The sequence below is a fragment of the Rousettus aegyptiacus genome, unplaced genomic scaffold, assembly GCF_014176215.1.
Source record: "Rousettus aegyptiacus isolate mRouAeg1 unplaced genomic scaffold, mRouAeg1.p scaffold_m13_p_7, whole genome shotgun sequence".
NCBI lineage: Eukaryota > Metazoa > Chordata > Mammalia > Chiroptera > Pteropodidae > Rousettus > Rousettus aegyptiacus.
In genome coordinates, this window is record NW_023416310.1 from 48,318,519 (window position 1) to 48,329,027 (window position 10,509).

General features: G+C 43.1%; 1 protein-coding gene across 5 annotated transcripts in view; it reads right to left on the reverse strand.

Annotated features, from left to right (window-relative positions):
* Positions 1 to 7,037, reverse strand: part of SLC4A5 (solute carrier family 4 member 5) — a 97,326-nt gene extending 90,289 nt beyond the window's left edge. For 3 of the 5 annotated variants that reach the window (XM_016130631.2, XM_016130628.2, XM_016130630.2), the window contains exon 1: positions 6,954 to 7,037. The gene's annotated coding sequence lies outside the window, so the exon portion shown is untranslated. The remainder of the gene's footprint in view (positions 1 to 6,953) is intronic. The other 2 variants (XM_016130629.2, XM_016130632.2) reach the window with 1 other exon arrangement.
* Positions 7,038 to 10,509: the final 3,472 nt, after the last annotated feature.

The window sequence follows — 10,509 nt, forward strand, 5'->3', positions numbered from 1 at the left end:
CCAAAAATTAGGGATCCAAAGAGGCCCACACCAAGATACATCATAATTAAAATGCCAAAGTTTAAATACAAAGAAAGAATATTAAAAGCAGCAAGAGAAAAACAAATAATCACATTTAAGGGAAAACCCATAAGACTGGTAGCTGATTTCTCAAAAGAAACTATGCAGGACAGAAGGGCTTGGCAAAAAAATATTTGACAGGATGAAGACTCAGGATCTACAACCAACAATAACTTATCCAGCAAAGCTATCATTTAGAGTTGAAGGACAGATCAAGAGCTTCCCAGACAAAAACAAGCTAAAGGAATTTATCACCACCAAGCCAGTATTACAGGAAATGTTCAAGGTCTTCTTTGGAAAAAAAAAAAAAAAGTATATTAAAAACAGGACTAAAAAATGGTAACAACCACATTCCTATCAATAAGTACCTTAGATGTTAAAGAAGTGCTCCAACTCAAAGATAGAGTGGATGAAAGGGTAAGAAAACAAGACCCTTACATATGAAAAGGAAGGGGATAGAAAAAGATGTTGCTTTGATGGACCTAGAAGGTATTTAAGTCAGACAGAGAAAGATAAACACTATATGATTTCACTTACATGTGGAATCTAAGGAATAAAAAGAACAAACTAATCAAAAACACACAAATATAGTGAACAATTTGGTGTCAGACAGAAGGAATGGGGATTGGGGGGGGGGGGTGCTGGGAGAATGAGGAGAAGGGCTAAAGAAGTACAAATTAGTAGCTGACGGATGGTCACAGGGATGGGGAGCACTGCGTAGGAAATGCAGTGAGCATTAATATGTTGGCTGGGTGGAGGGTCAGGGGAGGGAGAGTGTAATTGGGCGGATCGTTTTATGAACAATATAGATGTCAAATCAATGTACTGTATACTTGAAACTAAACAAAACTTTAAAAATATATATATAAGCTTAGAATTTATTGGGCTTTTACTATGTATCTTACATATTTACAGTCAGGATTAAATGAGGTAATATACAGGAAACTTTTAGTGTAAGCACTTAATTGATATTAACTAATGTTACCCTCATTTATGGATGAGGAAACTGAAGCACTTGCCCAAGTTCACATAGCTGGTAGATGCCTAAACTGGCCTGAGGGGTTGGGGTAGGGAGGCGTTCCTAAAAGATATAGAAAATTATGAAATCATAGGAGTTAAAACAGGAAGTACACTTTACAAAATACATTTATCTATGCCTTGCAAAATAATGTTCTGAAAGATTAGCCACTGCCGCCAGCAGCCTTATATATTCTTTACCTCTTCTCCTTTCCCCACTCAGATAACCAGACCATTCTGTGCTCTGCCTCAGAGAGGGTATATGAGCAGGAAGAAGAGATCAAAGGAGCCTCTACCCGTAGGGGACTAGAAGAGCCTCCTGGCCTAGACCCCAACTGAAGTGTGGGAGAAGATGGTCAAAGCTCTCCCCTACCCCTCATCCAAGGCAGCATGAAGCCGCGGAAAAGAGACTCTGAGGGTCACAGTGACCTGCAGAAACCAACGAACAAGGACTAGATGGGACAAGGACACATGACATAGAGCGCAGGGAGACTTAGTAGGTCCCTAAGAGTCTAGAACTCTCCCCACCCATTTCAGCCCTAAAATGTAAATTCAGAACCAACAGGGATTTAAGTGTCAGCATCTTTTTTAAATGTGGGCTCAAAATATAGATGGAGAGCTTTAAAAAATAAACTAATGTTTCTTACACACTTGAGTTTGGGAGCTGAAACTGATATTCCAGAGGATAGATTTTATCTGTGAGGCAACCCTTGGTTGACCTCACAGATTGCAAGGATCTTGTCAGTTTACAATCCCTTATTTTTTATTTTTTACTCCTACAGCCCCTGGTGTTCCTAGGTGGTCTCCCATCCAAGTACTAACAAGGCCTGACTCTGCCTAGCTTCCAGAGATCAGAGGGGGTTGGGCTTGTTCAGGGAGGCATGGCCATAGACAAATAGATTTTTTTTTTTTTTTTAAAGAAAAAAGTGTTGGGGAAATGTGCTATTTTTTAAAATCTCACTTAGAGAAGAACCTTGGGCAGTAGACAATGGCAGCAATTTAATCATTCGTTGGCCTCAGTGTTTTTATCTCTGCCTTGAAATTAAATGTGATTGTTCCCTAAGACTGGGTTTGAACTTGCATGCCAGTTTGCCCCGGACAGTCACCCTGTTGTCGTGGCTTCATTATTAGCAGTGCCCCTTTTACTCTCAAAAGGGTTCTGGTTTGGAAAATAACTAGATGGTTACCCTGCTTAAGATTTAAAAGAGGGTAATCCCATGGGTCGGCCAACTCTGAGTTCGGCACTGTGAAACAGAAAGTAAGCATTGCCAGGCAGGTGCGGCTGGAGGGAGGCCAGTGGGGCAACCAAGCGAAGCCCTGCAGTTGCTGAACACTCATCTGCGTGAGAAAGGGGGCGGGGCGGGTGGTGCGGGAGGAATCGTGGTGAGGCGGTCAGGGGCTGTGTGGACAGTGGTGAGATGTTTGAACTTAACGTTTCAGACGTGGAGCAGCTCAGGGGAACAGCCTGGCCCTTATTATGAAAAGGGCGCATGGGGGAGAAAGGGCACACCGATAGCATTTTGGGACTGGAATTGGGCAGCTAGCAAAAGACCGGGAAGGGGCTGGCTATTCTATATCCTTTTACTCCTATTGAATTTTGAATCTTGTGACCCTATTATTTATTTTTAAAGATCGGTAAATAAAATTAAAATTTAAAGGTATCCAGGCTACCTTGCCCATAGGTTCTCCGAGATCAACTATGGAAACATTTACCAAGTTTTTAAAACCCTATTAGTAAAACAGGCAGCCTTCAGACATTTGAAAAGATGTACCTCATTCATTTAGGAAAAAAAAAAAAAGAAGCAAATTAAAGCTGTAGTGAAATGCCACTTTTTTGCCTTTCAGACCAGCAATATACAAAATTTTCACAACCCCAGCAGTGGAAGGAAAAAGGCCCTCTTCCACACAGTGGCTGGTGAGACTGTGACGGGCACAGACTCTGTGGGGGCACATTGGCAATATCTGGAAAACTTAAAAATCTGTTTACCTTTGGGTAGCATCAGCTCTTTGTCTAGAAAGTTATCTTACAGACATACTCCCATCTGTCGGCAAAGACGCACGTGTAGTCTGTGACAGTTAACTCACCTCTCTGCACTATGTCAGAGGCTTATTGCGGGAATTAAATGACATAATACTTGAAAGGGATGTGAAAGAGAGCCTGGCATACAGTAAGTGCTCAGTAAATGCTTACTGTTATTATTACAACATCGTTCGTGCAGCAAAACATTGGAAACGACCTAAATGTCTCATTAACAGGGGACCGACTGATAAAAAAAAGTTTCTTCTGTACATTAGAAAACCATGAGGCTTTTAAATAAAATAAGGGTACTCTTTAATCAGTGCTCTGGAATGACCTCTTAGAAATATTGTTAAATGGGTAAAAAAGAAAGTTTAGAAGAATGCTTGTGGTTTGCCAGCATTTGTGTGTGGGGTGTGCCTTTGGGTACACAGTCTCTCCAGGAAAGAAGTCGTAAGAAACTGGTAACAGTGATGATTCTTGGGATGAGAACTGGGAGGCAGGGGCTCAGGGTCACTGTATAGCTTTTTGTATCTTTTATATTGTCTATCATAAGGATATATTCTCTGTCAAAAACAAATGAATTCCACTTCTAGGTATATATCCAAAAGACTTGTAAGCGGTACTCAGATACTTGTATGCCAATGTTCATAGCATCATACAATGGAATGTTACTCAGCCTTAAATAGGAAGGAAATTCTGACACCTGCTACAATGTGGATGGACCTTGAGGACATTATGCTAAGTGAAATAAGTCAGTCACAAAAAGATTAATGCTGTATGATTCCACTTACATTAGGTTTCTAAAGTAGCCAAATTCACAGAGACAGAAAATAAAATAGTAGTTACCAGGAGCTAGATGGAAGGTCAAATGGGGAGTTAGCGTTTAATGAGTACGGTTTCAGCTGGGGATGTTGAAAAAGTTCTGGAGATGGAGCAGTGATGGTTGTAACCCATTGTGAACATAGTTAATGCCATTGAATTGTACACTCAAAAATGGTTAAAATGGTAAATTTTATGTTATGCATATTTTATCACAAAAACAATCAAATAATTTTAATAATAAATACAGAGTTTTTAAACATACTTTGATGGGAGTTATATTAGATGTAGGGATGAATTACAGGAGCTGTACTGCATGAGCCACAACAAAGAATAACCCTCTCCAAAAAAGGAATCTAGGTCTTCAAATCCTGGCGTTTTTCATGCCAGGTGAACCTGCTGCGCTGACTGTCTTCTGGGGGATTGGTGGCACAGGGCAGAAGTGAAAGGCTGAACCAGGATGGGGGGGGCGGGGGCGGGGGAGGTGGCTTCATCCAAGAGAGGAACAAAAGGGAAGGGAGGAGGTGGCAGGTTGGGGCAGAAGCAGAGGAACCTCCCACCCGACCACGTCCCTTTCTCCATGAGGGAGGAAGTCAGAGGTTGGAGTGTGGGTTGGTGGTATTTTGAAGGGGGTGGAAATATTGGCCTTTGAATAACAGAGGGGTCAGAGCAGGAATGTGTAAAAGAATCTCCGTGTTCCATATGTAGAGAGGATTTTCCTACTCCTCCCACCTCTTCTCCCTCCCTAGGCAACAACCCTGAAGGGGTTGCAGACTCCTGGTAGCCAAATGAAAACAAGCAGAAACCAGACTCCGCATCCAGACCACCAACCACCGCCGGCTTCTCTTCTTCAGAAGCAGCAAGTTGGAATGCGAAGAGGCCTCAATTTTACATTGAGATTGAAGTTCGGATTATTATTGGACGGACATTATAATTACCGAAATGAGACTGAGACCAAGGGTGGCCAGAACAACCATGTGATTTGTCTAAATTTCATCCAGGGGCAGAGCAAGATCTAACCCTACAAAATAAATCTAAAAGAGCAGAAATTGGCAAAAGTCAAGTTGCTTTCTGATTTTACCCCAGGAGTCATGCTGGTTCAACAGAATAGTTAACACGATTTTATCTTCGGTTGTTAATTAACATGCATATATCTCGCAACTCCCGCTAGACTGTAAGCTCTCTGAGGACAAGGCCCACATGCTATTTATCCTCCTATCACCCCCACAGCCTAGTGAGGTGCCTCGCATGTGCACAGCAGGCACTGAAACGGCTGCTGACCAAGAGGCATTACCCCATGTGAGGCAGCACTGAGCCATTAACTGTGCTTACACCGTGTCTGGCACTGAGCAGGTGAGTGACAAGACCTGGCTGAGCTGAACTGACTCTTCTAGAAAATATAGCCAGTGTTCTAGGAAATCTGATATACAGTGTTGTTGTAGGTTGCCCAGACTTAGAGTGAAAGGGGCAGAGATGGAGTAGGTGTGGATGGTCGTTTTCTGTTTCTCTGTTAAGGCTAAGACACAAAAGGAGGGTGTGGTCAGACCCAGCTTATGACCCATGATACCAGAACTGAGCATTGCAATGCCTCTTCAGGCCTCAAACCAAGCTGAACCCATTTTTGAGTAAGAGAATCTTAAAGGGCTCCTGTCCTCAAGATTATGCACAATCATCCCAATTATGTACTTCTGAGGTAATAAATTAGCAGAAGCACAGAGCCCAATTCTTCAGACAAGGAAGCAGCCCAAGAAGCAAACTTTTCTACAGATGAAGGCTGAGAAAAGGAAACCCAGGACCGGTTGGCTCTAGTTTGGGGAATGATGACATTGGAGAACGCTCTCTCCCACCTCTGTTTCTTGTGACATTGCTCATACTGAAGTATCTCCTTTGTTGGCATGGCCATCATCCCTGTTCACAGAGCAAGGAAGTGAAAGAGAAGATGTTTGAGGATCTCCATTATTAAGGCTAAGTGCTTCGTTAGTGTCTCTCTGAAAGATGAATGTGGCTGGAAGGAGAGTGGGCAGGCATTCAGTCAAGCAACAAGCTACTTACAGAGCGCCTGCAATGGATGGGGAAAGAGGGCTCTCCTTAGACTTGTCCACCCAAATTAGATTGGGGGTGAGGGGAGAGAAAGAGCACAGGTGGTAGGTGTTCAGGGTACTCCTGAGAACATCCCGCAGGTCACGAGCTCACAGCTCAGTTCCAAATCCCAGGATGCCTGCTCGAAAAGAGGGTAAAACACCCTCCTTCAGGGACAGAAGCCCACAATGCTAAGGACTCTGGATTTCTGAGCCAGAATTTCATCAAGGGCTGGATGACCCTGTCGTTGGAAAGCTCGCTGATCTCTGGGGGTCTTGACACGCAAGAACTACACAGCCCGTTACATCTACAGAGAGAATGTGGACTAGCTCCATGGCTTCTCATGCATCCCCTCCCTCTCATTCCCCAAAAGCCCAAGAATCAGTAAAAGGACATATCCTTTGGGTCAGAAAGCTTTGCTGAAGTGGGCATTTTTATACAAGTCCCATGTGCTCTTAGGAGCTCCTGGAAAAATGTTGTAAATAACCTTTACTGAATTTGAAGAAGGGTAAAGTAGGCACAGGACCAACCATTGCGAAAAGCATGGATTGAAGAGGGGTAGTCAGACCTTCGTGCAGAGAATATAACTAGTTATAGATCTCAGCCCTACACTGCAGGTCCGACGTTGCACAGATGTGCAGGCATATTCACACTCCCCTCTCCGAATGTGGGGATAGGGGAACACAGGAAGCAACACTGCTACAGGACTACCTGGCCATTATCTAACTTAACCTGTGACTGCGTTGGGGTAGTTATAGGTTCATTTAAGCAGTCAGATTGTCCCTTATCTTTACCGTCTAAGTCTTGCACAGGCCTTTGGAAAAAAGCAATCAAATCCTCACCTGACTCTCGGAGGGCTGGGGATTCCTGCCTGTACTATTCAGTTCGTTCACTCACATCCCAAACCAGAACCTATAACCAAGCTGTATCTCCATAATTTAAAATTCACTCTACTCACCCCCAGTGCAGTGGCCCTGTTGCTCCTGGGCCTTTGAATCCGATCCCTTCAGGGTGGGCCTTGCAGTTGGAACCCACCCACCTCCGCTTTTCCTACCTCTGCAATTAACATAGCCCCTCCTCTATTGCCTCACCAACCAACTATTTTAGAACCAAAAAGTCTTTGTCTATTCATAGACACAGAAAGTAACTTTCATTTTATGTTTTTTAATCTAATGTCTGTGTCTTCCATGATTCTCATTGACTTATCTAATCAACATGTCCTAGGGAGGCTTATTACTGGCTCCTTTAGCTTGTCCAGGCACAACAGAGCCCATGGAAGCAATTTGCCAGGGGAGAATCAGCTCCTCTAAAATAGACAATTCTTGAGAAAGATGTCAGACCTTTCGCCTCTATTCTCTGTGGGCCTGAATCTTCCACAGCCCACTGCCACTCCAGCACTGCCAGCCCCAAATCCTGACTCTTCAGAGGATACAGACTAGGAAAATAAGGCATTTGAATGTACAAACTCTGCAAGAAAAATATTGCATACTTGTGGTTTTTCTAAGTTTTATGCAGATTTTTGGCTTCATTTTCATTAATTTCTTTTCTTTAAGTAGGAAAGGCCTGATGAGGGAGGAGGAAGTGGGAAATAGGAAGTTTGGAAGGAGAGAGAGTGAGTGGGATGTAGGTGTGGAAGGGAGGCAAGGTCGCAGGGTGGGGAGGCGAAGAGGAGCATGCTGGCAGACCCAGGCACCAGGTGTGCGGTGTGCTACTACACACGTTTTCCCTCATTTAACTCTCAACTGTCTTGTGAAAAGAGATTTTCATTTCCAACCTTGCAGATAATGGAAGCTGAGGCTCAGAGAACATAATACTTGCCCAAGGCCCCATGAACACAAGAGAAAGAGCAGAGGTTGGAAACTCTTGTTAAAAAATGAACTCTACTCCCTTCTTGTGCAAGCCCGTCCATGGAGTCTCTCAGTTTCTTCAGACACATATTTCAGGGTTTACTTTCACTTTCAGATAAGTCCTGGTTTAAAGTCCTCACTTAATTCCTAGTTCACATGGCGTTTTCCCTCAGTGGAAAGCCATACCCTTGGACCTCGGGCCACTGACAGCAGACATATAGAAAGATGTGTTTTGGAGGCCATGGCTGAGATGTGACATTAACCCTCCACCCTAGTTTCTCTTAACAGTCCATGGAATCAAAGACTGGCAAGACTAGAGTGACCAACTAGTCGTGGTTTGCCTGGGATTTTCCTGGTTTTAGCACCAAAAGCCCCACGACCCAAGTAACTCCTGAGTTGTGGCAGATCAGGATGGCCTGGGTAAATCCAGGTGCCTCAAGGATTTTCAAGCAAGATGGATTAGACAAATTCACCAGCAAAAGGAGAGGCCCCTAAAAGAAGTCCAAAGGGAGAGAGGGGTTTAGTCTAGTAAAAGAGAAACTGCAAGTGTTTAGAGGATTAATTGTCCCACAAATGAACATTGCTCGCCTTTTAAGGGCTAGGCCCAGTGTGTTAAAAAAAAAAAAAAAGAAAAGAAAAGAAAAGAAAGAAAAGAAAAGAAAAATCGCTTCATGGAGAAAATAGCCTTGCTCTGCACAGTGAAGGGGTCAGGTAGGGGGTAGGATTTGGAATGGCAGAACTACCAAAGGGGGGCAGAGGGATGGGGACTTGAGAAGAGGAAGAACACAGTGTTTCCTGGCAACTAGAGCTGGTTTGGAGAGAAAAAGGTTGGGGCCTAAAAAATAGGCTTAGTCTTTTTAGAGAGAGGCATAAACATCAGCAAAGCTCCTCATCCGACTCCTAATTGCCAAAGTCTGTGGATGCTTTTCAGGCCTCTCCTCAATAGACCTGTTACAATGGACATTATCAACAATTCTTTCCTTCTTGAAACCCCTTCAACTAGAGTGATTTTGTTTGCCTGTTTGTTTTGTTTGGGAATATTTTGGGACTTCTGGATCATACTGGGTATGCGTACCTTCATCTTTGCTAGAAACACACAGTTTTCCAGAAGGGTTGTAGTACTTCACACCCAGCCTGCAGCGTGAGATCATCTAACTGGATTATTTAAGGACGAGAGTTGTTAGATCTGGAATGTTCTAGGTCTCTGCCTCCTAGCATTTGCTCAGTTTTCCCTTTGCAACTTCTCCCCACAAATCCTCTCTCTCCTGTGAGCTTGAGTCCTGTTGCTGGCCTAAGCCAATCCTACCACCGTCAGCAATCTCCCCCCAACACAGACCAGTTAAGAGCTTTATAGATTCCCCTTCCTGAAACCCTGCTTTTGCATTTTGTTCTGTGTTCCAAAATTGCCAGTGGCTTCCCAGGGAAGTCGAATAAAGTCTGCACTCCTTGGACTGGCACCCAAAGCTTCTCCCTACCTGGCTTCCTCATTCTTTCTAAGACTTATCTCCCCTTACTCCCCAAGGGGGCACCCTTGAATCCAGCCAAGGGACCCATCTTGTTGCGGGGGGCTGGAGGGAGGAGGGGAGGAGGGCTCAAATTTGTAGAGCCACTCTGCAAAAATAATGTGGCAATATTTAATAAAGATGAAAATACATGACCTAAATGACCAAGGAATTCCACATTTATACATACGGGGGCACATAAACAAGAATGTTTCTACAGCATTCTGTAGGCGCTCAAACTGGGAAGCAATACGAGCATCCATCAAGAGTGGAACGAATAAATAAATTCCAGTCTCTGCACCTATATTCACTTTGTACCCCTAGTGACCCTAGGTCAGTGGACATGTTAGTTTTTGAAACAATGTATGTTCATTTAAAGCAAGAGAAAGTTGGGATTTTTTCACTGAAAAATGAATTTCCAAAGTCATTGTGTTAATATGTAGGAAAACTCTAACAGGTTGTGATCATGTTCCATCATTTCGTTAATTTAAGTGTTCCTTTTCTTTTTTAATTCGCTATTTAAAATTTATATACAGCAAAATCCGTTCTCTTTTGATGTTTAGTTCTACAAGTATTAACAAATGCATACAGCCTATCCTTTGCTTTTTTGCTTTTTTTTTTTTTTTTTTACAAAAGAGTATCAGGATGGGTTTAAAGTGATTTATCTTAGATTTCGTTCACTAGGGCTTTGGAAAACAAAGTTTAATTTCACAACTTGGTAGGGACGCTGTGTTTACTCTATGAGTTCAAAAAAATTCAGTTCCACCTATTGGTCCTTGCTCGATTGTTTGAGCTTCTGATTGCCTGCCAGAATGACCAGTACTGGGCTGACCCTTTCCACTGAAGACAGAGAGGTCCCTTCTGGCAAAACAGTCCTAGCTTTCGCTCTCTATGGAAATGTAACAAGCCGTTAGTGCTGCTGAAAGACACAGCAAAGGACCTTTCTAAACCAGGTGCTCTTGGCTGCTAAGTATGTAGGTGACCTAAAATTCCAGAGGGTCTGCTGTATATGAACTACCTTGTCCTCTAGAAAATATCAGAATTCAATGGCCTACCCATTGAGAGAGAGTGAAAACTTGTCCCTTCACTTTTCCAAAAAAGGCAGGGAATATTGGAGTGTTAGTAATCATAGAGTTTTCAAAGTACATTAAATTAGCTAAGTTAA